The sequence below is a fragment of the Anolis carolinensis genome, chromosome 2 (genome assembly GCF_035594765.1).
Source record: "Anolis carolinensis isolate JA03-04 chromosome 2, rAnoCar3.1.pri, whole genome shotgun sequence".
NCBI lineage: Eukaryota > Metazoa > Chordata > Lepidosauria > Squamata > Dactyloidae > Anolis > Anolis carolinensis.
Genome location: NC_085842.1, coordinates 295,307,024 through 295,333,776, shown reverse-complemented (window position 1 = coordinate 295,333,776; position 26,753 = coordinate 295,307,024). Strand labels below are relative to the sequence as shown.

The window sequence follows — 26,753 nt, the reverse complement described above, 5'->3', positions numbered from 1 at the left end:
ATTTTGCCTTTTTTCATGTCATTGGCTGGGGAAGGGATGTATAGTGAAATAACATCAAGTAATCTCTTGCTCTGGTCAAAACAATGGGAAAAAAGAGAGTGCAGAGGTTAGAGGTGCAGTTACACAGTAGGAATAGTGTAGTTTGACACTGCTTTAACTGCCACAGCTCGATGCTAGAATCATTTTTTTTTCGTGTCAGGAGTGACTTGCGAAACTGCAAGTCGCTTCTGATGTGATAGAATTGGCCATCTGCAAGGACGTTGCCCAGAGGACACCCAGATGTTTTTAATGCTTTACCATCCTTGTGAGAGGCTTCTTTCATGTCCCCACATGGAGCTGGAGCTGACAGAGGGAGATCATCCATGCTGTCTCTGGGTTGGATTTGACCAGCAACCTTCAGGTCAGAAACCCAACCTTCAAATCAGCAGTCCTGCCAGCACAAGGCTTTAATTCATTGCACCATCGAGGGCTCCTTGCTAGAATAATGGTAGTTTTTAATGGAAATCTGGGAGTTGTAGTTTGATGAGACACCCAGCACTCTTTGTAGGAAAGGATAAAGACCTTATATAAAGCTAGAATCATGGTAATTTTATATAAGATTTTATCCTTTTCTGCAAAGAGCGCTGATGCCTCACCAAACTGCAACTCCCAGGATTCCATAACATTGAGCCATGGCAGTTAAAATAGTGCCATGGACATCTACTGAGATAAAAAAAATACAATGGGGTACTGTGTTGCAGTGACAGTCAGAGAAGCAACCTAATTCCTCTATTTGCTTGTTTTTCTTTTTGGGAGGTGGTGAGAGGAAGAGAGGAAGGGGGGACTTGGAGAAACTGATCATATCACGAAAGGAGAGACTGTATATCTTGAGCCTGTAAACTGGAAAAATGTAATCTCTTTTTCTTGTTTACCCATCTACAAAGTTTTGGTTATAAAGACTCATGATGCCTGTAAAACCATATTCCAACTTAATGGGGCCTGGGTTATCATGGAGTGGAGTTGCAATATATGTGCAGTTTAGTCTTGAAAAAGATGCAGAAGCACAAGCATCAAATATTAAACCTTAAGACAGGTGAACATTCCAGATGAATATTTTGCTGTACCTGGAGTATCTTCCTACCACACAATACGAATGTAGAGGACCCTTGGTATCCACTGGGATTTGGTTTCAGGGCCACCCCCGTGGATTCCAAAATCCCATTATTTACAAATGTTTCATTATATACAAAGGTATAGTAAAATGGCATCCCTGATATAAAATGGCAAAATCAAAGTTTTTCATTTCGGATTTAAATTTTTTTTTCAAGCCATGGATGGTGGAATCTGTGGATGCAGAATGCATCGATATATAGGACAGACTGTAATAATGTCTTAGAAAACATTAATTTAATCTGTAAGTCATGTCCTTAATTCCTGTGTGTCAGAAAGAATCTCTTTTCTCTTTAGTTTTGACAGCAGCAGAAGCAACAATAACAACAACAACAACAACAACAACAACAACAACAACAACAACAACAAAATATCAGAAATCTGGGAGGACATGTCAATTCAGGACACAGAGAAGGAACTCAAGGAAACATTCTTCTAATCTAAAGAACTGTAAATGCTTAACTATTGGCCTCCTCCTCACATGGAATCCAATCTGTTTCATAAACACACACAAAGCCAACCAACAGGAAACTCAGTGTGCCACTGCAGGCAAGTAAAAGGCTTTGAACTATGGGCAATGTGCACACCCAAATTACATACTGCGATGTTCACAATATTTGAGCTGTTCCACAATGCAGAAGCCAATTATTCTTGGCAAGAACACCTAGCGTGCTTTCCAGCTCACCATCCCTCACATGTGGAACTGTGCCACATCAAACGAACCAAGTCATAAATTCCATAAATCCCTTGCAGATGAAAGCCAAGAGAAAGGGGGGGGGGGATGGAGGCCTTGTGGTGAACAGAGCTTTTAGGATAAACAGGCTGTCATTCATCCGCTCAGAGAGGTGTTATCACTGGGACAGGGGGGGAAAAAGATGGCTAAATGGCCAGTCCAAGTTTGGCCATGGACCATCATCAGGGAAGAGGGGTTCAAGATGTAACTTAATAAGCAAAAGACCAGGTCTGTCTTGAAGAAATTATATGACACATAAAAAGAAGAGATTGATATCTTACATCTTTAGAGTCTGCCCAGAGTACAGAATATTGTTTTCTGCAGATATTTTAAACAACAACAATATGTGTATTATGCCCTCAAAAACATGGTATCCCAAGAGGTAGGCTATGACTTCATTGGGTTTCTGGGCAGAAGCAACTCATCCTAAGAAGTTATAGAGGAGCTAGGATTTTCCTGTTGTTGTTGTTGTTGTGCCTCTTCAAGTCCTGTCTGATTTATGGCAACCCTAAGGTGAACCTATCAGGGTTTTCTTGGCAGAATTTGTTCAAAGGGGGTTTGTCTTGGTCCTCCTCTGCAACAGAGAGATTGTGATTTACCCATGGCTGCCCAATACGTTTTCATGGGTGAGCGAGGATTTTAATGCTGGTCTCTTAGTGTCATAATCAAACACTATATCATGCTGGCTCTCCTCATACACTAGCCCTATTTTATTTCCTCATGGAACTCTTGATTATTTCTCAGAAAGTTCAGTCATAGCAGGATGACGCTGGTAACTTACTGACAGAGGTTTTTAGAAACACATTGTATAACTTTCCCTGCTTCTGAATGCAACTTAGAGTACTTGTTAGAATAAGCAACACCAATTGAGGAAACTATCCCTCCCCTCTTACTCCTCCTATTCCTATTCCTATATTTAAATTACTTTTAAAAGTAATTTCCCAACAATAAAAATGGTCCTTTCATTCAAGATCTGCCAAGTGCTTCAGTTGAGCACATTGCCGCACCAACCTTCATGTTTCAAATTGAAGGATACAAGAAGAACCCCCTTGGATTAGAAAAGAATGAACCTATTTTGTTGGCTTGTTTAGACTGACCAAAACCTCTGGATACATCATGAATGCAGTCTTCACAATGTACAGTGAGTTTTGGGGGCTTTAATCCAACTTTGTCCTGCTTTTTGGGGGGTTTTGAGTATTGAACTTGGGACTTTTTGAAATGCAAAGGATGTGATTTACTGCTAAGCTACAGGTATTCATTCTGGCAGCTTCCAACTGTATGTTTTTGTCCAATTCGTATCTGCTGTTACTGGTGTTTTCTTGATTATTGGCCTTTGCTCTACTTCCTGCAAGGATGGCTGTATGTACTCCTTTTCAAAGGAAGAAAACACTGTTGGAAGGGCTGTCCAGCTTACAGTTTATATAAGGATACAGAGAAAAAATAAGGGCCTTAAAGTTGTTGACTCACAAAAGACTTAGAAGGTCACTTGGTAACAATGTATTCCACTATAGTGGTGCTGTCCTTTTTAAGTCACAGTAACTATTTCTTCACTTATAAATTAGCATATAGATATTATGCAAATCTGTATCCTTTCCTTGTCCTAGTTTCTTGGTGAGTCATTTTCTTTCTGTCTTCTTTCTTTTTTATTAATGTGTAATTGGCCACCCAATGACTTCTTGACCACAGACATTGTTTTAACTAATGCTCAGGGAACAAGGAAACAGGATATCTGCAAGACAGTGTTAGACTGCAGCTCTCATCATTCATAGCCATCACAGCCAATAGTGGGGATGCTGGAACATCTAGGGGCCCACACATTCCTAATTTGTGAACAACAATTCTGTAACCACTCGTGTCAGCTCCAAAGCAGCAGAGGGTATTTATTCTTGCTTTGCTGTGAGGTATTTATTATTTCCAAGTGAAATACTACTTAGAAGAGGAACATTGGAAGGAAACCTTACTTTATAACCAACTGCATCTTATGATTCTGTAGGAGAATTTGCAAGCCACTTGTAACAAACAGATCCAAGAACTTCCTAATAATATTATCTCTTGAATCAGCCATCTATGAAATAACCAGTAAAACTGAGTCTACAAATTGACTTTTATGTGTGTACAAAATAGTAATATGAGGGAAAAACTGTTATGATTGTTGTATGCTTTGTACAGCTTCAAGGATTAGAGCCAGCATTCCTCTGCATTGCTAATTTCTGCAGAACACAAACAGGAAAATGCCTTTGGGCTCATGTCCTGATAGTAGACCTGTCATAGATACTTGGTTGGCCACTGTAAGAAACAGAACATTGAACTAGAGAAACCTTTGATCTGATCGTCATGTCTTTTTTATGGTTAACAGATTCCACTGATACTAATAATGTTAGTATCAGTTAGTATCTTCTAATCTAGTACACATTCTTACTGAATCTTCCTTGGGCAAAGTACTCAATACAGTTTGGTGGAACAAGATGTCTTGTTCATATGGTAATATCTGTGGCAAGGTGTTGTATCAATACACTGCAACCATCTACATTTGGCATGAATAGTCTCAATTTTAATCCTGACATCCCACTTTTTCAGATGCTTTTCAAATGTTCTAGTTTTACTCTTCTCCTTTGACTTTCCCTTTTTGTCCCCAGTTTATTTCTACTGCTGCAAACTGAGTTGAATGTACAGAAGTAGTTTGCGCTCAATTAGCAGAGGGGAGATGTGAGGAAAGTTGGAATCTTGCCCTTCTCAGTTTGCTCAGGCAAAAGCAAACTGTTGCAGCATCTCTTTATTCTTCCATATTTGTAACTTTTGCCATTTTCACCACATTCTCAAGTTCTTTGGCTACATTGGTTCTAATTTCTGTTTGTGAAATGTTGGAGGATATGGATAGGGTCACTCTAAATTGACAAGCCATTTGAAAGCAGACAATTAACCAATACAGACACACAAAGAAATGCATCTAAGAGGCTCAAATTAAGTTCAAAAAGACTGGATAGGATGAGATTGGGCAAACTAGTGGTATTTTTTTTTCCGTGTCACAAGCTGCCAAGTCACTTCTTGTGTGAGAGAATTGGCCATCTGCAAGGACGTTACCCAGGGATGCCCAAATGTTTTGATGTTTTTACCATCCTTGTGGGAGGCTTTTCTCATGTCCCCGCATGGAGCTGGAGCTGATAGAGGGAGCCCATTCATGCTCTCCCCGGGTTGGATTTGTACTGGCAATCTTCAGGTCAGCAACCCAACTTTCAAGTCTCCAATCCTGCCAGCACAAGGGTTTAACCCATTGTGCCACCGGGGGCTCAACAAACAAACACAAAATGATGCAAATGCCTATGGACTCAAGGGATGTCCATGGAAAATGTAAAGGTTCCCATGGAGCACAGCCCACTCAAAAGATTTTAAAAAGGAAAAGAGGATCCACCAAAGAGAGGCAAAAAAAAAAAAAGGAATTTGTCAAAAAATCTAGTGGTATATCATCAAGTATACCCACCTGTCAAAGAAGAGACTTGATGCTCACATTGAGAGTTTCTTTGTTTAAAAATGGATAATTCCATTATGCAGAATAGGGAACAGTTTGAAAATGCGACTTTTGGACTACAACTATGAAAATTCCCTGGCTATCCTGCCCATTTGAACATGTACTGGTTAACAGGTAATGAGAGAAACTTCTCCCATAGGCTGCATTGGGCCACATAGATAGTTTAGTTTCCACCGGTACAAAGCAATTTATTATGTGATCTACAGAGACCTCATGAACATTGTAGGCCCCATCTAAGGAAACTATTGCTGTACCAATATGGCACAGATGAATTGGGTCAGGTCAAGTCAGGAGAGGCATCTGTGTTATTTCTTCTTGAAAATAAAAACACTGGGCTTTATGGCAAATATAATATATGAATGTACTAAAACAGAGCTGGTGTTATGACTTTTTAAATAAAGGAGGTGCACTTCTTAAACATGTCAACATGTTTAAAATGTTCTAGTAAATTAATGTATTTTAACACAGTCACAACATTAAACTCACACTTTGAAGCCACTTCAGAATACTAACAAACCTTATACACAATACTTTTGTCATATCTTCTCTAGTGAGAATCCAGTAACAATTCCAGGCACATCCCATTTATTATTACTGGTAAACTGGTTTTAATGTAGGAATGTCATTTAATCCACACTGAATACTGTGAAGCATCTTTCATTTTGTAGGACCTGAACATTCTAGATTTCACTGAGATTGACAGTGAAAATGCCGACCTCAATTGATGCCTAATTTCAATATTGCATAATATTGCGAAATAAAATCTATCGGTTTACATTATCTCTCTATATAATTTGCAGCACTAATGGCAATAATGCACTGCAATTCAAAAGTAGAACAACAGTAAATCCTGAATTCCTTTAAATGCATCAGACTAGCTTCTGAGCAGTCAAATGTCATATTGAACTTTGTGGTTGTTGTTCTTGTTGTTATTGTGTGGCTTCAAGTTGTTTCAGTGCAATGGCAGTCCTAGGTAGGGTTTTCTTTTTAACATTTGTTCAGATGAGTTTGCCAGATGTTTGGGCAATTCAATTTGGACAATTCAGATGAGTGTGAATTGGCCAAAGCAACCCAGTGAGTTTCATGGCCAAGTGGGGATTTGAACCCTGGTCTCCAGAATTGCAGTCCAGTGCTCAAACCACTAGACAACATTGGTTCAACTGGGAAGTAATTCTAAGCAAACCTAGTGTCTCACTGAACTCACGGATGGAGTTTACTCTGAGTAGCAATACATGGGCTTGCACAGTTGTCCCTCCACATTTGCGGATCCGATTATTTGCAGATTTGATTAAAAATGTTCTCTCTAGGAATCTCTATGTCCTCCAGCGTGGTCAAGCTCCTCCAGTTTTGCTAGAGAACCTAGAGATTTAAAGAGGGAACACATCTACTAGGGCCCCATCTACTGCCATATAAAATCCAGATTATCTGTGTTGAATTGGATTATATAGCAGCGCAGACTCATACAATCCAGTTCAACGAAGATAATCTGGATTTTATATGGCAGTGTAGATGTGGTCTTGGAATCTCTAAGTCCTCTGATGCGATTCTATGACCAGCTTCCAGCAGAAGTTGATGTCTGCTAGAAGACCTAGAAATTCCTACAGAGGTGTTTCTCTCAGATAAAAAAACCCCTGCAATATATTTATGCGTTTTCACTTTCACAAGGGCTCTGTGCCATAATCCCAGCAAATATGGAGGGCTCACTGTATTGTTTTCTGCAATCCCAGGCACATTTACCAGTGTGTACATTTCACTGAACTCAGTGTTTACCTCTGAGTAAACATATACCGTTTTCCCCACATCAAATCTTATAGTTTTGTAATTTAATTTTATAGCAACTACAATGCATACTGAGAGGTTTCAATGACAATTACAATCTCTGCAAAGTTTAGCCCTCGCCATCACTTAAATGCTACATTGATTCTTTGACAACTCTGTAAAAAGTACAGGCTGTTGCCTTCATTGGACAAGTGCAAACCTGTGCAGGGAAGAGAACATTTGGGAGAGTAAAACGTTTGCCAAAAGTTGCAAGAGGCCAGGCAATAAAAGAACCAACAACTGTCCTATTGTTAAAGCATGTTTATGAGCCTAACTCAAACATGAGCTCGGGCTTTGCGAAATGGCACTGAGCACTCAAGGCATGGCAGACAGGACTCTGGTTAATGCTAACACTGAAGGGATAATACATTCGGCACACGGTCAGCAAATGTCAGGAAAAGGGAAACTAGACAGAGGGCTGAAAGGAGAAAGATGCCATTAGGAAGGTATGAGGTCAGAATAAAAAGGCAGAAAGACCCAAACTAAACAGGAAGTGACCCAGACAGATGAGGGACGGGTCCAGATGGTAATGTCTTTGCAAAATCTGGGATGAAAACAATCCGAATGGAGCTTTACGGCTCACTCCTGTCACTTTTCTAGCTTTGTATTAACTGAATTATATTCTATGTTTGCTCAGGGAAGCTCACATTAGCAATCAGTAGGTCTAATGACTGTAATTTCAGCTGCGTAGGAAAAGGACAAAAAGTGTGTTTCAGGGTCATTAGTGAGTGCCATGCCCCAACATCTTTTCTACGGCTAAAGAAGACACCATGTCAAACAATTTAAGTATCAGTTTATTGAGAAAAACAGAAAAACTGCAGTTAACTTTAACCATATTCTCATGTTTTTAAGATCAATTTAACTGGTTTTTAACTGGGAAGGTTTAATACTGTTTATATTTAATCCTGTTTTAATGTTTGCATATTTGTATATTTTAAATTGTACGCTGATGCTTTTATGTTAAGCTGCTTTGAGTCTCCTGTAGGAGAGATAAAGCAGGATATAAATATAATAATAACAACAATAATTTGATTCCTGGGTATCTCAATGATGGAAGGGAGGATAGATCTGGAGAGAATTGCAAAGGGACAGAAACAAACACAGTCCTAAATGACATTCCCAAGCATACTGTTTTCTCAGAACTATCTTAAGAGGTACTGCTATGTTTATGGTGTTGTTATTATTATGTAGAAACTGGAAATATTGTGGCATGTAGGTAGGTTAGGATGAAAGATGACTGGAACAAGGCTGGGACTGATGGAAATAAGCTTTAATCACCTCAAGCCGCAAGGAGAGGCAGGTAGGCAGGTCAAATGTTGCCAACTCTTGTCATAAAAAGTCATATTTAAGGCCTTGATTGTATATGTGCAATCATACCTAACAAAAAGCATGATTAAGGACTGTATTATTGTGTCCATGGTCTGACCTGTTTGCATGTGGTTAAGTGGCACCTTTATGACACTATTACCTTTGAGCATTATCATTTGCTGGTCTGCTGACCTTACATAGCAATGTAAGCTTCTGGCACAATAAACATTTATACACATTTATAGCAGTTTGATATCACTTTAACTGCCAGGGCTGTTTCCTATGGAATCCTGGGGTCTGTAGTTTGGTGAGCAGCTTGGGTTTTTCTACCTGAATGGTCTAATGTTATAGTTAGTTATAGAGTGCCGGGGAATACTATGTAACCCCTCCCCACCCCCCATACACACAATAATCACAAATCCCAACATTTGATCAGATTGAACCAAGACGGCTGATATGGTGTCAAACTGCTGTAATTACAAAGGGTGAACACATCTTTTATTGTTGCAGTAGGATATCCATGTTTTCTGCAGAGCCATATAGGACATGTGTAAAGTGTCCTTAAGACTAATTCAAAAGGGATCTCTCATTCTGGGTTATATGACTGTGTGGAAAGGCCCTGAGTGCACACTGCCATATATTTCAGTTCAAAGCAGAAAATGTGGGATTTTATTCAGCTGTGTGGAAGGGGCCAGAATCAGAGCAAAAAGAGAACACTCTCACTCCTTGCGCTACTGACAGATGGCCACCCAGCTCTGCTTAAAAACCTCCAGAAAAGGAGACGCCACAACATATTTTTCTTATTATTTACTTTAATAGCCATCAATGCCATTGTAAGATATTTTGTGTTGTGCTGATCAGAATCATAGCTTCCTGGGGGTGGTTGAAGAAATACACTTCGGCAAACTATTCCTTAGGAGACAGGGCTGAGTCAACAGCTTTCGCCTCCGGCTTACATTTTGGGGAAGGAGAGAGGAGGAATGAGGCTGGAGATTTTCAAACATGTTTTGCTCTGGGGCTAAAGAAGCTCCCAGCAGCCCCAACTTATGTGCAGGAGGCTGAACTGGTTTTCCTAGAAACCCAAGGCAGAGAAATCCAATTAGAGTGTGTTGTTGAAGGCTTTCATGACAAGGATCACTGGGTTGCTATGAGTTTTCTGGGCTGTACGGCCATGTTCCAGAAGTATTGTCTCCTGATGTTTTGCCCACATCTATGGCAAGCATCCTCAGAGGTTGTGAGATATATTGGAAACTAAGCAAGGGAGGTTTATATATCTGTGGATGGTCCAGGGTGGGAGAAAGAACTCTTGTCTGTTCGAGGCAAGTGTGAATGTTGCAATTAATCACCTTGATTAGCAATGAAAAGCCTTGCAGCTTTAAAGCCTGGCTGATTCCTTCCTATTGGGAGGTGTTAGCTAGCCCTGATTGTTACCCTACATGAACGGAACCACTGACAACATAGGGAGGCTAATGAAGAAACACAACCTACAAACTATCTACAGACCCACTAAGAAAATCCAACAACTGCTACGTTCAGTGAAGGACAAGAGGGATCCTCTCATCTCTGCAGGAGTCTTCTGTATACCATGCAGCTGTGGACAAGTCTACACAAACGCAGTATTGCCCAAACACGAAAGGCACTGCAGACTGATTCAACCAGAGAAGTCAGCCATAGAAGAGCACTTGATGAACCAACCTGGACACAGCATATTATTTGAGAACACAGAAATGCTGGACCATTCTAACAACCACCATGTCAGACAGAGAAGCCATTGACATCCACAAGCATGTGGACAATTTCAATAGAAAGGAGGAAACCATGAAAATGAACAAAATATGGTTACTAGTATTTTAAAAATTCTAAAATCAGGACAGTGAATAAAGAACAGACATGAAACAATCAGTGCCAACTTACACCTCCCAACAAAGGATTCTCCCAGGCAGGAAGCAGCCAGGCTTTGAAGCTGCATAGGTTTTTCAATGCTAATCAAGTGATTAATTGCAACATTCACACTGGCCTCCAACAGAAAAGAGTTCTTTCTCCCATCCTGGACCTTCCACAGATACATAAACTTCCCTTGCCTAGTTTCCAAATAAATCTCACAGTCTCTGAGGATGTCTGCCATAGATGTGGGAGAAATGTCAGGAGAGAATGCTTCTGGAACGTGGCCATACAGACCAGATCCACCAATTAGAGTGATCTACACCAGAGAATGACTGCAACTGGCTAGCATTTGGACTACTCTGGCTCAATGCTAGGAAACCGTGGGAGGTGTAATTTTACAAAAGACTTCTATGCCAAAGGTTTCTGGTGCTCCATCAAACTACAGATCACAAGTCTTGATAGCATTGAGCCAGTGGAAGTTAAAAGCGGTTTGCAACCACTAGTGTTTATGGGCAAACTATGGCCTTCCAGGTGTTTTGGAGGGCCAGACTTAATGTTAGACTAGACTTAATGTCAGGGGAAAACCTTTACCTGTTGTCAGGAGTTGTGTGAGTCCAAAACACCTGGAGGGCCGAAGTTTGCCCATGCCTGGTGTAGGTAAAGGTTTTCGCCAGACATTAAGACTATATATAATAATATATAACAATATTATACTATGCTAATATTATAATATATTGTATATACATGTAATATTAATAATATTATGATGTAATACAATGTCATAATAATTATAGTTCACTATTATAATTGTATATTTATATTACATGCAATGTTACTAATAATATTGCAATATAGTCATATAATATAATATACTGTATGTATATATACAGTAGAGTCTCACTTATCCAAGCCTCGCTTATCCAAGCCTCTGGATAATCCAAGCCATTTTTGTAGTCAATGTTTTCAATATATCGTGATATTTTGGTGCTAAATTCGTAAATACAGTAATTACAGCATAACATTACTGCGTATTGAACTACTTTTTCTGACAAATTTGTTGTATAACATGAAGTTTTGGTGCTTAATTTGTAAAATCATAATCTAATTTGATGTTTAATAGGCTTTTCCTTAATCCCTCCTTATTATCCAAGTTATTCACTTATCCAAGCTTCTGCTGGCCCGTTTAGCTTGGATAAGTGAGACTCTACTGTACTTGTAAACTACCCTGAGCCCCCTTCGGGGTGAGAAGTGTGGGATATAAATGTCGCTAATAAATAAATAATAAATAATCTGACTGTTTTACTGATGTCGATGTTTTATTGATGCAAAATTTGTTTTATTGTCTTATTGTTGTTATTGTATTGTTGTGTCGGGCATGGCCCCATGTAAGCCGCTCCGAGTCCCTCCGGGGAGATGGGGCGGGGTATAAAAATAAAGTTATTATTATTATTATTATTATAGTCATGTCTGACTCTGGGGGTTGGTGTTCATCTCCATTTCTAAGTTGAAGAGCTGGCGTTGTCCGTAGACACCTCCAAGGTCATGTGGCCGGCATGACTGCATGAAGCGCCATTACCTTCCCGCTGCAGCGGTACCTATTGATCTACTCACATCTGCATGTTTTCCAACAGCTAGGTTGGCAGAAGCTGGGGCTAACAGCGGGAGCTCACTCCGCTCTTCAGATTCGAACCATTGACTTTTCAGTCAACAAGTTCTGCAGCTCAGGAGTTTAACCAAGGGCATGCCTGGTGCAGATGCACCCAAAAGTCTGCCCTGAAGTTCATCCACACTAGGGCTGCACTCCACTTTGAACAAGGCTTAGTGCTATGAAATCCAGGGAGTTATAGTATGACCAATGCTTGGTGCCGCACCATATTACAAAAACGTGTAGACAGGCACCCTTTTTGTACCCCTCCAGCCCTTATTTGGGTGACCCTGAAGCACTTTAACTCCCCCCCCCCCCGCCCGCTTTCCTCCCCGTCGCTGGGGTTTCATCTGGAGGAAATGCAGGCGGCGAGGGGAGCTGGCTGGAGCCGTCTCTTCCCCGCCGGCTCCTCCTTCCTTTCCTCCGTCTCGGCGCTCCCCCGCTCTCTCTCTCTCTCTCTCTCTCTCTCTCTCTCTCTCTTTCTTTGCTGGCGGGCCTTCCTCGCCTCGCCTTGGCGCGGTCTGCAGGGCCGGGGTGCCGCTCTCCCTGCTGATGCCTCTGCTGACGTCAATGGCATTCTTATCGTGCTTCGCGCGCGGCAGCAGAAACCAGCCCGGCGAGGCTCAGCTCACTCACAAGACGCCGCCGGCTCTCAGGGAAAACCCGGACTGGAGTCCTTCCCGCTGCGGACGGGAGCGGAGCGCCAGAAAAGACAAAGCGGGGGCTTTTACGCCTTTCTCTCTCTCTCTCTATACGAAAGGGTTACTGCCGAGGCTCCAGTTTTCTGATGAAAGGACTGGGATTAGCCACACTGCCCGCAGCTAACGGGGGAGGGGAGGGCTCAAGGCTGGAATTACACTGACAGATAATGCAGTTTGGAACTACATCATAGTGTTAGTGCTGTTCAACGCCGTTTATATATGGGTCAGTGCACTGCCGAGCCCCCTACAATGCAGTTCAAATACGGGTCTGTTTTATATGGGCCTAAGGTAAAGGTAATGGTAAATTCCAGGCATGAATCAATCAGGGCCAGCTAGCACCTCCCAACAAAGGATTCCCCCAGGCAGGAATCAGTCAGGATTTGAAGCTGAAGCTGAACGGATTTTTAACCATATGTTTTATATTTTTATATTGTTTTAATTGGATTTTCATTGCTATGGGCCCGGGCTGTGGCGCAGGCTGGAGAGCAAGCCAGCTGAAACCAGCTGCAATGAATCACTCTGACCAGGAGGTCATGAGTTCGAGGCCCGCTCGGAACCTATGTTTGTCTTGTCTTTGTTCTATGTTAAAAGGTATTGAATGTTTGCCTATATGTGTAAGGTGATCCTCCCTGAGTCCCCTTCGGGGTGAGAAGGGCGGAATATAAATGTTGCAAATAAATAAATAAATAAATAAATAAATAAATGTTTTAATTATGTGTAGGCATCGAATTGTTGCCAATTGTGTACGCCGCCATGAGTCCTCCGGGTGAGAAGGGCAGGATATAAATGTTAGAAATAAATAAATAAATACATTTTCAATGCTAATCAAGAGGGGCAATTGAAACATTCACACTAGCCTCAAACAGACAAGAATTCTTTCTCCCACCCTGGACATTCCAGAAATATATAAACCCCACTTGCCTAGTTTATTGCAACATTCACACTTGCCTCCAACAGACAAGAGTTCTCCCACCCTCAACCTTCCAAACATAAAAACCTTCCTTGCCTAGTTTCCAAATAAATCTCACAACCTCTGAAAATGCCTGCCACAGATGTGGGTGAAACATCAGGAGAGAATGCTTTTGGAACATTGCCATAGATAAAGGTTTTCCGCTGACATTAAATCTAGTCGTGTCCGACTCTGGGGGTTGGTGCTCATCTCCATTTCTAAGACTCTCCCAAGTCTACGTGGCCGGCATGACGGTATGGAGCGCCAATGTTACCTTCCCGCCAGACCTATTGATCTACTCACATTTGCACGTTTTGGAACTGCTATGTTGGCAGAAGCTGGGGCTAACAGCAGGAGCTCACCCCGCTCCCTGGATTCGAACTGTTCAAGTTCAGCAGCTCAGTGGTTTAACCTGCTGTGTCACCGGGGGCGTCTATATGGGCCTACACTGATTTTATTGGGCTGGATCTACACTGCCAAATAATGCCGTTTGAACTGGATTATAAAGTCAGTGTGTATGGGCCTACACTGACTTTATAATCCAGTTCAAACAGCATTGTTTGGCAGTGTAGATCTAGCCTAAAGCAACTGCAGGCCCAAAAAAGTGTGATTTTTTTTTAAAAAGCTACCAAATGCATGGTGACTTTGGTCCTGAAAGAATTAAAGTTCTAGGCTCTTGAGCAGGAATGGGCAAACATGGGCCCTGCAGGTGTTTTGGACTTCAACTCCCACCATTCCTCATAGCCTCAAGCCCCATTTTCCTCTTCTCAGCCACTTAAGCTGGTTTGTAGCCTTCTTTGCCTCACCAAACTGCATCTCCTATGATTCCACAGCATTCAGCCATGGCAGTTAAAGTGGTGCCAAACTGCATTGATTGTACAGTGTAGATCAGGCATGGGTAAACTTCAGTCCTCCAGGTGTTTTGGACTTAGAATCATAGAGTTGGAAGAGATTTCATGGCCATCCAGTCCAACCCCCTGTCAAGAGGCAGGAAAATCGCATTCAAAGCACCCCCAACAGATGGCCATCCAGCCTCTGTTTAAAAGCCTCCAAAAAGGAGCCTCCGCCACACTCAGGGGTAGAGGGTTCCACTGCTGAACAGCTCTCACAGTTAAGAAGTTCTTCCTAATGTTCTTCCTAATGCTCTGGCTGTTAGGAATTGTGGTAGTTGAAGTCCTGGAGGGCTGAAGTTTGCCCATACCTGGTGTAGACGGACCCTTGGTGAATCAAATGCATATGCAGGTAGTAACTGGCAAAGGTCGGCAGAGATCTTTTGCTTTAAGATCAAGGCACATGCAGGAACATGCCCTAGAAAAGGCTTTGTAGTGGATTTACCCCCAACTTACATAACAGCCCCCACTCCCCTGCCTTCCTAATACCCTCTTGCATCACGCTGATCTGTCTTCTGGGTGCAGGGAAAGGAGGGAAAGCTCTTATCGGTCAGTCTAGGTCATTGTGCACCATTTTTTTTCAAGTCAGGAGTGACTTGAGAAACTGCAAGTCTCTTCTGGTGTGAGAATTGGCCATCTGCAAAAACATTGCCCAGGACCCCCCCCCCCGATGTTTTGATGTTTTACCATCCTTGTGGGAGGCTTCTCTCATGTCCCCGCATGGGAAGCTGGAGCTGACAGAGGGAGCTCATCTGTGCACTCACCAGATTTGAACCGGCAACCTTCAGATCAGCAACCCAACCTTCAGGTTAGCAGTCCTGCCAGCACAAGGATTTAACCCATTGCGTTACCCGGGGACCAGGTATTGTTTGACTGCAGCTCCTAGCATTCCTCACCATTGTTTACACTGGCTAGACTTAATGGGAACTGGAAATCCACATCTCAAGGGACACATTCTGCTGAACCCTAATCGAAGTGGTATCCTTGTCTGGTGTTTCCAGTCATGAAGACCCCCATCTACACTGACCATTTAATGCAGTTTAAAGCTATCTTCAAACTATGGTAGCCAGACAACAAACTCCCAGGAAAGCATGCAGCAGAAAGTCTTCAATACACATTTGTGTTTTGTGTAATCACATTTTGGGCTTCAAAATGGTTTCTGGATTTCCTATGTAATCATCTACACAGTGAAGGCACTTTCTTCAATATGGATTTGAAACTGCATTAAATGGTCAGTGTAGATGGGACCTAACAGAGGCTAAGAAGTTACATCTCTAGCAAATATTGCAGCACACAGCAAAATGCTTATGTCAGAATGGGCATCATAGGGCCTTCCAGTTACTGTTAGATTGCAAGTCTCATCAGCTCTCGCTAGCATAGCCAACGGTGAGGGATGACACCTGTAGAGTCATGATTCCTGCCTCCAATTCCTAATGAAGCAAGAACAGACTTGGTGAATCATTTGTGGAATGCCAAGTCAACATTTACATGAATCCCACAGGGAACATCTACACTGTAGAATTAATGCCATTTGACACCATTTGAACGGCCATGGCTCAATGTTATGAAATCATGGGATGTGTAGTTTTACAGGGTCTGAGCCTTCTCTGCTAAGTAGCACTGGTGCCTCACCAAACTACAACTCCCATGGTTGAGACGGGTTTAGTGCAGTTGTGAGGAAAAAGGACATGAACGAATAACATAAAAAGAGGAGGAAGAAGAAAGCGCCTGGCCTAATTTTCAGGTTTTCTGAATGCTGCAGTGGCACAGTTGATGGTAGGTTGGGTGGGAATTGGAGAACGTCTCAAAAGTGAAAGAACAGCCTCAGAAAATGAGTACAGCCGCTAGGTCAAGGCCACTGATATACCAAGAGGAAGATATGACGTGGAACTGCAGTGTCTGCAGCAGAGCAGACAAAGAGGACAAAGCTGTCATGAGGCTTTGCAACATTAGCTTCCCGTTGTGTAGCCTGGGTTAGAAAGGGAAATGTGACAAAATGTCAAGGGTTTAATTTAACAAAAAAATTATCCAGATTTAAAAAGCTCATCAGCTCAGGAGATGGTGATTTTTTTTTTACGCTGAATACTCTAGGTGTATTATGCAAACCCTATATATTTTCATCCATGTCAGCTCTGACGCAAGTCCTATTAAGCTCTCCCAGAGGAAGCCTTGTAGATTTTACTACAGTATACTCTCTTGCAAAGAAAGGAAAGAAAGAAAAGGTCAATTGTATATAGAGAAGCAGGGCTGCCAAGGGCAGGTTTGGGCTGCAATAAAAAGAAAGGTAGGCACCCCATCTGTTCGCCAGCGGGAAATCTGTGTGCTGAGCTGCTAGGAGTGATTAGGCGTGCATCTACACTGTGGAATAAATGTAGTTTGATGCCACTTTAACTGTCACGGCTGATTGCTTTAGAATCATGGAAATTGCAGTTTGGTGAAGACCAGCACACTTTGGCAAAGAAGGCAGAAGACCTTGCAAAATCAGAACTCTCATGATTCCATAGCATCAATCCATGGCAGTAGAAGTGATATCAAACTGCATTCATTCTACAGTGTAGATGTTTCATAAGAGTTATTCAGCCAACAGGTGATTTTGGACTGAGCAGGAAAGTGGGCAGGAGGGGAAGGGGAGGACTTCCAGTACCCACCCAGAGATATCTGATGGCTAGCTCCTTCCAACCCACAATCAGGCTGATTCACTTGTCAGTTTCAGAAGCTACTCCAAGGAATGTGGCTTCTTTTCCCACTCCACTTGATGAACTAGCTGAAATCTTTACATGGGATTCCAAATTCCACATATATTTTTAAGTCACTGATTTTGCAATGGATTTCAGAAACAACAGACAAATTATACCATTTAGGAAGACTAAAAACACATGCAGCATAGTCTAGCCATGGCCTCCTTCCACACTGCGGAGCCTTTGTAATTTGTACTAGATCCTCCCTAATAGAAAGCAGTTAGGATCTAGCATAAATTATGTGTACTTAATACTTACTAGCCTCATAACCGTGCACAAGATATTTACAAGGAAATAAATCAGGCATGAGGAAACTCATAACCTGGGGCCAGATCCTGGTTTCCTGGGACTTAATCTGGCCAACTAGGTCTTCCCTCCAAATGCTTTAATATTCTCTGTTTGATACTGCCTTTGCAATGTTACTTGACTTGCTTCCTGCTCTCCTGTGACATACAACATATTCATAAGGTGCCTTGTGAACCAGGCCATCATTTCATTTATCCTCATATTGTCTGATTCCTATTAGCACTTCAGAGTCTCAAACTGCATCTATACTGTAGAATGAATGCAGTTTGACACTGCTTTAACTGCCACAAATAAATCCAATGGAATCATGGTAGTTGCAGTTTGATGAGGTATCAGCACTCTTTGTTAGAGAAGGTTAAAGTGTAAAATGGTTAGAGAAGGTTAAAGTGTAAACCTTGTAAAATGACAACTCCCGTGATTCCATAGCACTCAGCCATGGCAGTAAAAGTGGTGCCAAACTGCATTCATTCTACAGTATAGATGCACTCACTGAAGCAGACTTCCAGAGCAGTAGCCCATGACATCTCAACTGGGATAGCAATGGGCAAATATAGCCTTCCACATGGTATTGGACTGATACGTCCAGCATCCCCCATGACTGGCTTTGCTGGCTGTGGCTGATGGAAATTCCAACCTAACAATTTCTGGAAGAGGATGACTAGATTATACATAGCACAAGTTCTAGCAAGGATCTCACTTTCCTCCTTCATTTGGACTAAATTTGATTCAATGAACTCACTGTTTTCTCTAACCATATGGATGACTTACAGAATTATTCCCTGTGTAACAGATAGCTCACTCTAGAATCAGGAATGGATTGAATGCAGCTGCCTTGTGTTGATCCCATGTGTCATTCTGGAGGCTTTTGCCATGTTGTTCTTTGCTGTAATGAGACTCATCTGAGAAGCAGTTCATCCCTAGCGGTACATACTGAGAGCCAATGTATACAATCGGTTTGCTCTGGCGACAACATGACAAAGATGCTATCTGTTCCACCCAAACACCGTCTTGCGATGTGTGTGGTGGAGGCAGTGGGACAGGGGACTTGGTTGGTTTATGGGGATTTTGAATAGTCTGCTCTGGCAATGTGTCAAAACTCCTGATCAAAATGGCTATGTGAATTGGCTACTAGATTCCCAATTAAAGACACACTGCTGTCAGTGAGAGTGTGTGAGGTTATCATCCCACTAAGGAGTGGGCCAAAATGTTACGTGAAATTCTCAAATTCGGATGGCTAGTTGTGAAAGAGGACTAGGCTCCTCTCCTAATAGTTGTGCGGATGTGGGCAATTGTGTATGACTAGCTGTACTTGCTGAAATGACCATCTTCTACCCAAATATGAAATGTACATCCATTTGACATTCCCACCCTTTCCCTCTGCCAGCCCATTGAATGTGACACACCCACACAGGGTACATTTCTGACATTAAACTAGAACTTTGATCTGTTTTGTATCTCACCATTCAGTTTGAAATGCTTTTAAAGAGAGTTCCCCTGCCTTTCAGCAGAAATTATAACCAATGTATCAATTATACAAACTGATTGTTCATGCTCTGAATCCAAATTTAATGGGGACAGCTCCCACTTAGATGGAAAAATGCATTATTTTCTTTAAAATGGGGTATTCCCACCCTGCAGAAGATGAAGCCGTGATTCTTCTGCTCATTCTGGGCTTTGATGTTACTGCCTCAATGTTCTGTCCTGATGCTACCACTTTCTGTCTGTCTGTCTCCCTATTTTTAGAATGACATTTAGAATCTGCTTACTCAAGACGGCTTTCAATATTTGAATGATCTACTGTTTGTAATTGGGTATTATGATTTTATGAGCTGGTTCACATTACTGTTTGTAATTATTAACATTGTGCATAGTCAGTTTTTCAATGGATTAGTGAACCTCTCGGAATACACTTGAATGAGATCTAGGAAGTATTTTAATAACATGGGGGACATATCTAAAAGGATGTTTGCAAATCAAAGAATGCTTTGGAAGCCCATGTTCTATGTTACCTTGTTAACTTAGAAATATGAGATGGACTAGAAAATGGATGTTTCCATAATAGGATTTATGGGCTGCATTAAAAGGAGTATAGTGTCTCTACGAGGGAAGTCATGGTGTCTCTCTATTATGCTTTGGCCAGATTTCACAAGGAATACCGTGCCCAATTCTGGGCACAACAATTTAAGAGAGGTATTGACAAGCTGGAACATGTCCAGAGGAGGGAGACTAAAATGATTAAAGGTCTGAAGACAATGCCCTATGAGGAGCAGCTTAAAAAGCAGTCCATGTTTAGCCTGCAGAAGAGAAGGGTGAGAGGAGACATGATAGCCATATATGAAAGGATGTCATAAGGAAGAGCAGGCTTGTTTCCTGCTGCCCTGGAAACTAGCACTCAGAACAATGGGTTCAAATGACAGGAAAGGAGATTCCACCTGGACATTAGGAAGTACGTCCTGACTGAAAGAGCTGTTCAGCAGTGGGACTCTCTGCTGTGGAGTGTGGTGGAAGCTCCTTTGGAGGCTGTTAAACAGAGGATGGAGGGCCATCTTTCAGGGGTACTTTGATTGTGCTTTTCCTGCATGACAGGGGGTTGGACTAGATGGCCCACGCGGTTTCTTCCAACTCTATAATTCTGTCATTTCCAATTTGCTTTTGTAGGTAATATTCATTCTTTACATTTGCTTTTTAAAGCAATGTTCACATCTAATTTACACATGGATGATGTTGTGGGACTGTATTTCCCACCATGTCTAATAAGCACACTTGGAAGGTCACACTTTGCCCATTCCTTGGATCACTACTTAAGAAACCATGCCCTTGAATACAGTGAAGTTCACGTCCATGTTTCCAGTGCAAAATATCCTATACGGTCCAATGAAAATGTTCAGTTCATACCAAGAAGTGTATAATACGTGAGATGTAATATGGCAGAATGGATTTATTACTGAACTTGAGATCTGGATCCAAATTCCCACTTCACCATAAAGTTTTCTGGATAGCCTTGGGCCATACAACATATCTCAACCTACTGCAAATGGCTGGTAGAAGCATAAAATAGGACTGTTTTGAGCGTTTTGAAGCACAGGTAGAATACTGATGTAACTAAAACTCACCAATTTTATAGTGTAAACCTACACTCAGAATAAATCCCAGTAACTAAGTGGAACTTTCTTGTAGCTTAGTTTCTTTTGCATTGTGAAGTGCAGCTAGTAGGGTGTGGTAAGAATAAACACACCTGGAGTGGGTGGGCGGGTTATTATTTTCCTTCCATATTTTATCTCCCTCTCATATAGTTCATGTGGGACAGTTTTGTTCAGGAAAACCATCTGATTTCTTCAGTGATGCACTGCTATTGCCTAACATCTGTAATTAGCTGGCACTTAATTCTTAAAGTTCACAAAACAGAGAAAAGCAAGATTGCTAAACAAATTATAGCAGGCTGTCAGTGTTTGTCGGAAAACACGACATGTTCACAAAAAGGATACTCCATCTGGAAAATCTTAAACTTGGTTTTGCTGACTCATTACTGCCAGCAGCCCATTAGTTTATGATGCTGGAACGACAGGGGCACAAAATGTCAAATGTCCACAGTAGGTATGAATAGGGCTAGGAGATGTGACTTGGGCTGCTGGCCAGGCTAGTTGCAAGGTTTGGGGAGCATACAATGTGGGCTCATGCATAGGTAGGTCACTGGGCCATGTGGCTCAGTTACTGTCTATTGGTAGCAATTCTCCATGGTTTCAGGCAAGAATCTTTACTAACTTTGCTTTAGTTTCTCTGGGATTCAGTGGTTACCTCTCATTCAAGAACTAACCAATGGTGAATCTATACTGTAGAATTAATATAGTTTGACACCTCTAACTGCCATGGCGTAATGCTGTAGAATAATGGGAGTTGTAGTTCTACAAGGTCTTTAGCTTTCTCTTTCAAAGAGTGCTGGTGCCTCACCAAACTACAAATCATAGGATTCCATAGCATTGAGTCATGGCAGTTAAAGCGATGTCAAACTGCATCAATTCTACAGTGTAGATCTACCCTGAGTCATGACTTCTCCTGAACACGGCCCATCAGATGATATTTGGGACTTGGAAGACTTTCACACTGTGAAATTATAGTGCTTTGAATCCATGTTAACTGCCAAGATGGCATCCTATGGAATCCTGGGATTTGTAGCTTGGTGAGGTACCACAATTCTCTGGCTGAGAAGTCTAATCGCCTCCCTTTAAACCGCAAATCTCAACATTTTGTTAAAGTGGAATCCTAACATAGTTCTGTAGTATAAAAGGGCTCTTTTTGGTGTTAATGGACTTCCAGGGGATATAAGCTGCCTCATGCCTTAAGAAACATTCAGAAGAAATGCTCACCATGTGGCAGTGATGCTTTATGTCTCTTCTGAAATTACTGAGAGCCTCCATGTGTAACTTGGCAAGTGAAGTCCTAGAATTTCCTGTAAAATGGCTTTAAATATTCATCACCCCAGTGCTTTTACAACAGACTGTTTCATTCCTTCCTTTTGCCTGAATTTTCAACAGTTTGCACTATTTCTAATAGCATCTGCTTGTTTTTAAAAATTCTTTAGCTTCAGTTTGTCTTAACCTAGGCTATGGGTGACCTTGGGTCCCATATAAAAGGAAAGTAAGTTTGGAATAAAATAAAAGTAAAATATAATAAAATAAATTCTGAATTTATGCTTCATATACTTGTCATGGTCACAGGATTTTTGAAAATAAAGAATTTCAGGATTACCAAAATAAAAAGAAGGAGAGGAGGAGAAATCCACTGCTATCCGTTGCACAAAAAAGTTATTTTTTTAAGCCTACTGGCCATGCGAATGGCCAAATGACTCTGAGAGCTACAGTTCAAAAGGGGTAACCTTTCTAAGCTTTGAAAAAACAGGATGACTGCCTCTTGCTAGCAAATGGAAAGCTGGGGAGATTGTGGCAAAGATTGTGGCAGCACTCTAGAAAACAGAAATAAAAAGTCCCATTGCAACATCTGAGCAAACCCCATCTGGAACCTTTTACTCATCAAAGCGAACAGCCCAGAATATTACACACAGTTCCACCATCAAAGGCCCTGCTCAGTAACATGATAGATACAGTTCTGAGTCTGGCCAATGGCACTGCCCACTCCCTTGCGTCCTCAAACGACCTTCTCTCTGAACCTCCAACAAATACACGAGAGAAAGAAGTCAGGCTGTACGTTCCTCTCTTTCTCAACAAACTAGTCAAGATTTCCCTCATCTGGGTTCAGCCGCCTTTCCCTAAAAGCATTACTAGGACAGCTTCCCGGCTCCACCGCTGGATCCTTTCCCAGTTGGATCTCTCTCCCTGTGTGTCAGACCTTTCCACGCCCCATGAATAATGTTTGGTCAGGCTGGGCAACTTGGTTATGTCAAACTGTTTTTGGGAGAATTCCCCCTTCATTTATTTTGGCACATGCCACACTGAGCCTTATTGCTTCCCAACCTCCGGTCATCATCTCCGCAGTCCTTCTGATGAAAACTAATTTACTCAGTAGCTCCTACTACAAAGTTAATAGGCTAACGTAAAGGGCTTAGGAGAAGGGGAATTTTAACAAGCTGGTCGAACTCAGTAGTCACTTGCATAGTTTGACCTCAGAGTTATTTCCTGTTTCCCAAATACAACGAGAGGTTTGCTGCTCACTTGGCAATTAAAAAAAAGTCCACACAGAAGTATTTCTATAATGGTCATCAGGGCAGACAAATGAAAGCACTTCTTCCAGCCACAGCAAAATATGTGATTACCACGAGTTTAGATGATTACAGTTTTCTTGTCCTAAGGCGGAGCATTTGAGTCCCACAAAACTCACTTTGTGGCCCACCCACTATGCCGACAGAAGGATTCTGGGGATACATTCCAAAAAAAGGAACTTTTCCAAGGTTTGGTGTGAGGGGCAGGACCAAAGCTCTGTTCTTTCACAGCTCTTCTGAAAAGGGTAATTTGACAAAACCTCTGCTGACAGACTTGGTAGACAGGGAACTGCATAAGCTTCCTCCAGCATATTTGCCAGACTACCACTCCCATCAGGCATAGCCAACTATGTATGTAGTCAGGAATGATGGGATCAGTTGTCCAGAAAATACAACTCAAAAGTGACTGGACAAAACTGGAGATTGGTGAGCTAGTGTGTGGATGCACAATAAATCCTTTAAAATTAAATTCATATATTTAAGAATGCGATTTTTAAAAATCAGTATCCTCAGAAATCTGGTGCACAGCTGGAAGACATGTTGAACTAAAGAGCATAGCTATGGAAGGGGTTGGGAATGTCAGATAAAGTTTTCTTTAATTCTCCAAATTGCTACCATTGCAGTTACTGAAAACTACAGCTGAGGCATCCAAAGAAAAGGTTCAGGCCAAGTGACCAAGGGATCATGAAGAATGCAAATAAAAGATTTCTAGGTCTGAACAATAGTCAGTGTTTCAGTCTGTGAAGTACTCAAAATTGGGGACTGAAGGAAACATTTATGGGGAATTCTTATCTGAGGGCAATGCCTTCATTTTGCCTCCTTTGAAACTATGCTCCTGTTGGATTGCAAGTTTCCTCAGTCCTAGCCAGGACAGAGAATGGGAAGGGATTGTGGGATCTATAGTCACACAGCATCTGGAAGGCACACTGCTTATCTAATGAGTTCACAGACACCTTCCAACACAGCTTTCATTTGCAGTTTTTGAAATGATTCCAAGTTGGGACAACAACAGAATACTCAGGCCCTCTTTTGTACTAAACCTTTTTGATTTTCTATCAATCACACACAATTTCTCAGGTAGCAACCATGGTTGTTGCCTGAAAGCCATCCTTTGCTCTCTGCTGCCCTCTCATGCATTTTTATGGCTATCTCCTCATTGCATGTTGAATAAAAAAGGAGAGCAAAGGAAAAAGAGTATCACAAACCACAGCAAAGTAACAATTTTCCTTGCAAAATTTGTCTCTACAACAGCATAACTGTTCTAAAGTGTATACAAATAATGACACATCTGGAGACAGTAAATGCAAAGACAGACCCCTAAAAGTCACCTCTACATAAGCTTACAATATAAAGTTGGACTATTAGGAAGAGGAGATATAGGAAAGCAAGGGTTAAAAAGTGATATATGTGCGCCAATGGAGTTCTTATTATTATTTTACCTGTGGCAAGTACTGACAAGATGGAGCACAGGAATGTCCTAGATCCCTCACGTTTTGACAAAGTAGTAAGAACTCCATTACTTCTATCTGTCCTCTGAGCAATGGCACACATTTTCAAAATAGCCACCATAACCACAGAATATCATATATATATATATATATATATATATATATATAAAATTTGTTCTGACCATTTCTACTTTAATCAAAACAGCGAAACTACACACCCCAAAACCACAAAACTTGGCCACAAAAGACATGGTCCTCCCCGTTGTGTTTAGACAGCAAAACGAAAAGAAAAAAATCAAACTGGAAGTCCCTCAAAATCCCAAAAAACAGGAAAACTCCATGTGCGGAATTATAGTTCACCAGCAATCAAAGAGCACCCTGAACCGCTCCAATAGTGGACATGGAACTCACTTGCAACAAAGACCCAACATGGCCAGATTTACATACTGGTGGGGTTTGGGGGTGATTGACCTTGACATCCAGGAGTAATAGATCACCTGTATTCAGAGAACACTGAGCCCATTTGGACCAAACTTACCACAAACATTTAACATGGCCAACTGGGAATAATGGTGGTCTAATGGTGGTGTTGACATTTAACACTGGGAGTTACAGTTCACCTATAAGTTGAAACACAGACCCAACATGGCCAACTGTGAATATTGCGGGAGTATTAGGGGGAATGACCCAACATTTTTTGGGAATTGTAGTCCACCAACATCCTACATATTATTAATGAATATCATTGCTATTGCTTACAGCACCCTGGCGGACAGGCCTTCCACTGAACCCTGTCTTCTGCTCGTCCTTCTTCAACTCCCTGGACAGGAAGGAAGGGGCTTCAATCAGGGCCAGCTAAGACCTCCAAACAAAGGATTCCCCAAGGGAGGAGGCAGCCAGGCTTAGAACCTGCAAGGCCATTACATGCTAATTAAAGTGACTAATAACAGCATGCATACCTGCCACAAAGAGACTATTCATTGTACTCCAGCTCACCAAACTAGGATTCCCTTAGGAAGAAAACAGCCAGGCTTTGAGGCTGCAAGGCTATTCACTGTTATTCCACTTAAGCCACAGCAACGCGTGGTCGGGCACAGCTAGTATTTTATAAAAAGAGAGAAGCAGCGGTAACAAATGCAGCAAGAGAGGTTCTCAACATTCTTGATATTTTATTCAATAACTAAATTCTGTTATTTCAGGCAGAATGGTTTGCAGATTCAAACATGTTGCAAGACTAGTATCTGTGGTTGTGAAATTCTCACAGAAATAACACCAAGGAGATGTTTTCACCAGAGAAGATGCTTTTGTTAACTGTTTCCTAAATAAACTGTCTGTCTCTCTCTCTTGCACACGCACACACACACACACACTTTTAATATAGATATCCAATGGCTGTGGAAGAACATATGGTGAAAGACTACATATTAAATTTGGAAATGAGGAAAGAAGGGAATACAGTGAATGACTGCATATTCAATTGCAGCACCAGCTGCGATCAACTTGTGCCTAGATTTTGTCACCAACCATGAAGTTAGATTGATGTCTATGATCCATTGCCTCTAGGAAGCCTATAAAACAGCCTCCTTCAACCTGCCACCCTCCAAATGTCTTGGGCGACAACTCCCATCCTCTTCGTTTCGCTTGCTTATGAAGACACCAGGTTAGAGAAAGCTAATGCAAACTATGATGTCCTGAGCTATCTGAGATGGGTGATAACCGAGGGCCTTGTTGGGAAATGGTTCTGCATTTACATGACAAGATTTCTCCTTATCTCAAGTCATCTTTATAACAGCTGTATACAACTGGAGGCAATCTGGTGTGCAGAGCCATTAATATGACAATGAACTTTGCTTTTATTTTTATTGTATCCAAGAGCAATGATTCAGTCTTGGAAATAATGAATGAACATACTTATCACCCAGATGTGAGTTTCTTGGTGTGAGTG

The 26,753-nt window shown here is 41.6% G+C and overlaps 1 protein-coding gene and 1 long non-coding RNA gene across 13 annotated transcripts in view; one reads left to right on the top strand and one right to left on the bottom strand.

The window, feature by feature from the left end:
- The window catches only part of LOC103277595 (uncharacterized), a 28,228-nt gene extending 25,458 nt beyond the window's left edge, over window positions 1–2,770 (top strand). The window contains exon 4 of the long non-coding RNA XR_010003926.1: window positions 1,447–2,770. This is a non-coding gene — a long non-coding RNA (uncharacterized LOC103277595). The remainder of the gene's footprint in view (window positions 1–1,446) is intronic.
- The window catches only part of pde4d (phosphodiesterase 4D), an 830,388-nt gene that overhangs the window by 88,992 nt on the left and 714,643 nt on the right, over window positions 1–26,753 (bottom strand). The gene's annotated exons all lie outside the window — the stretch shown is intronic.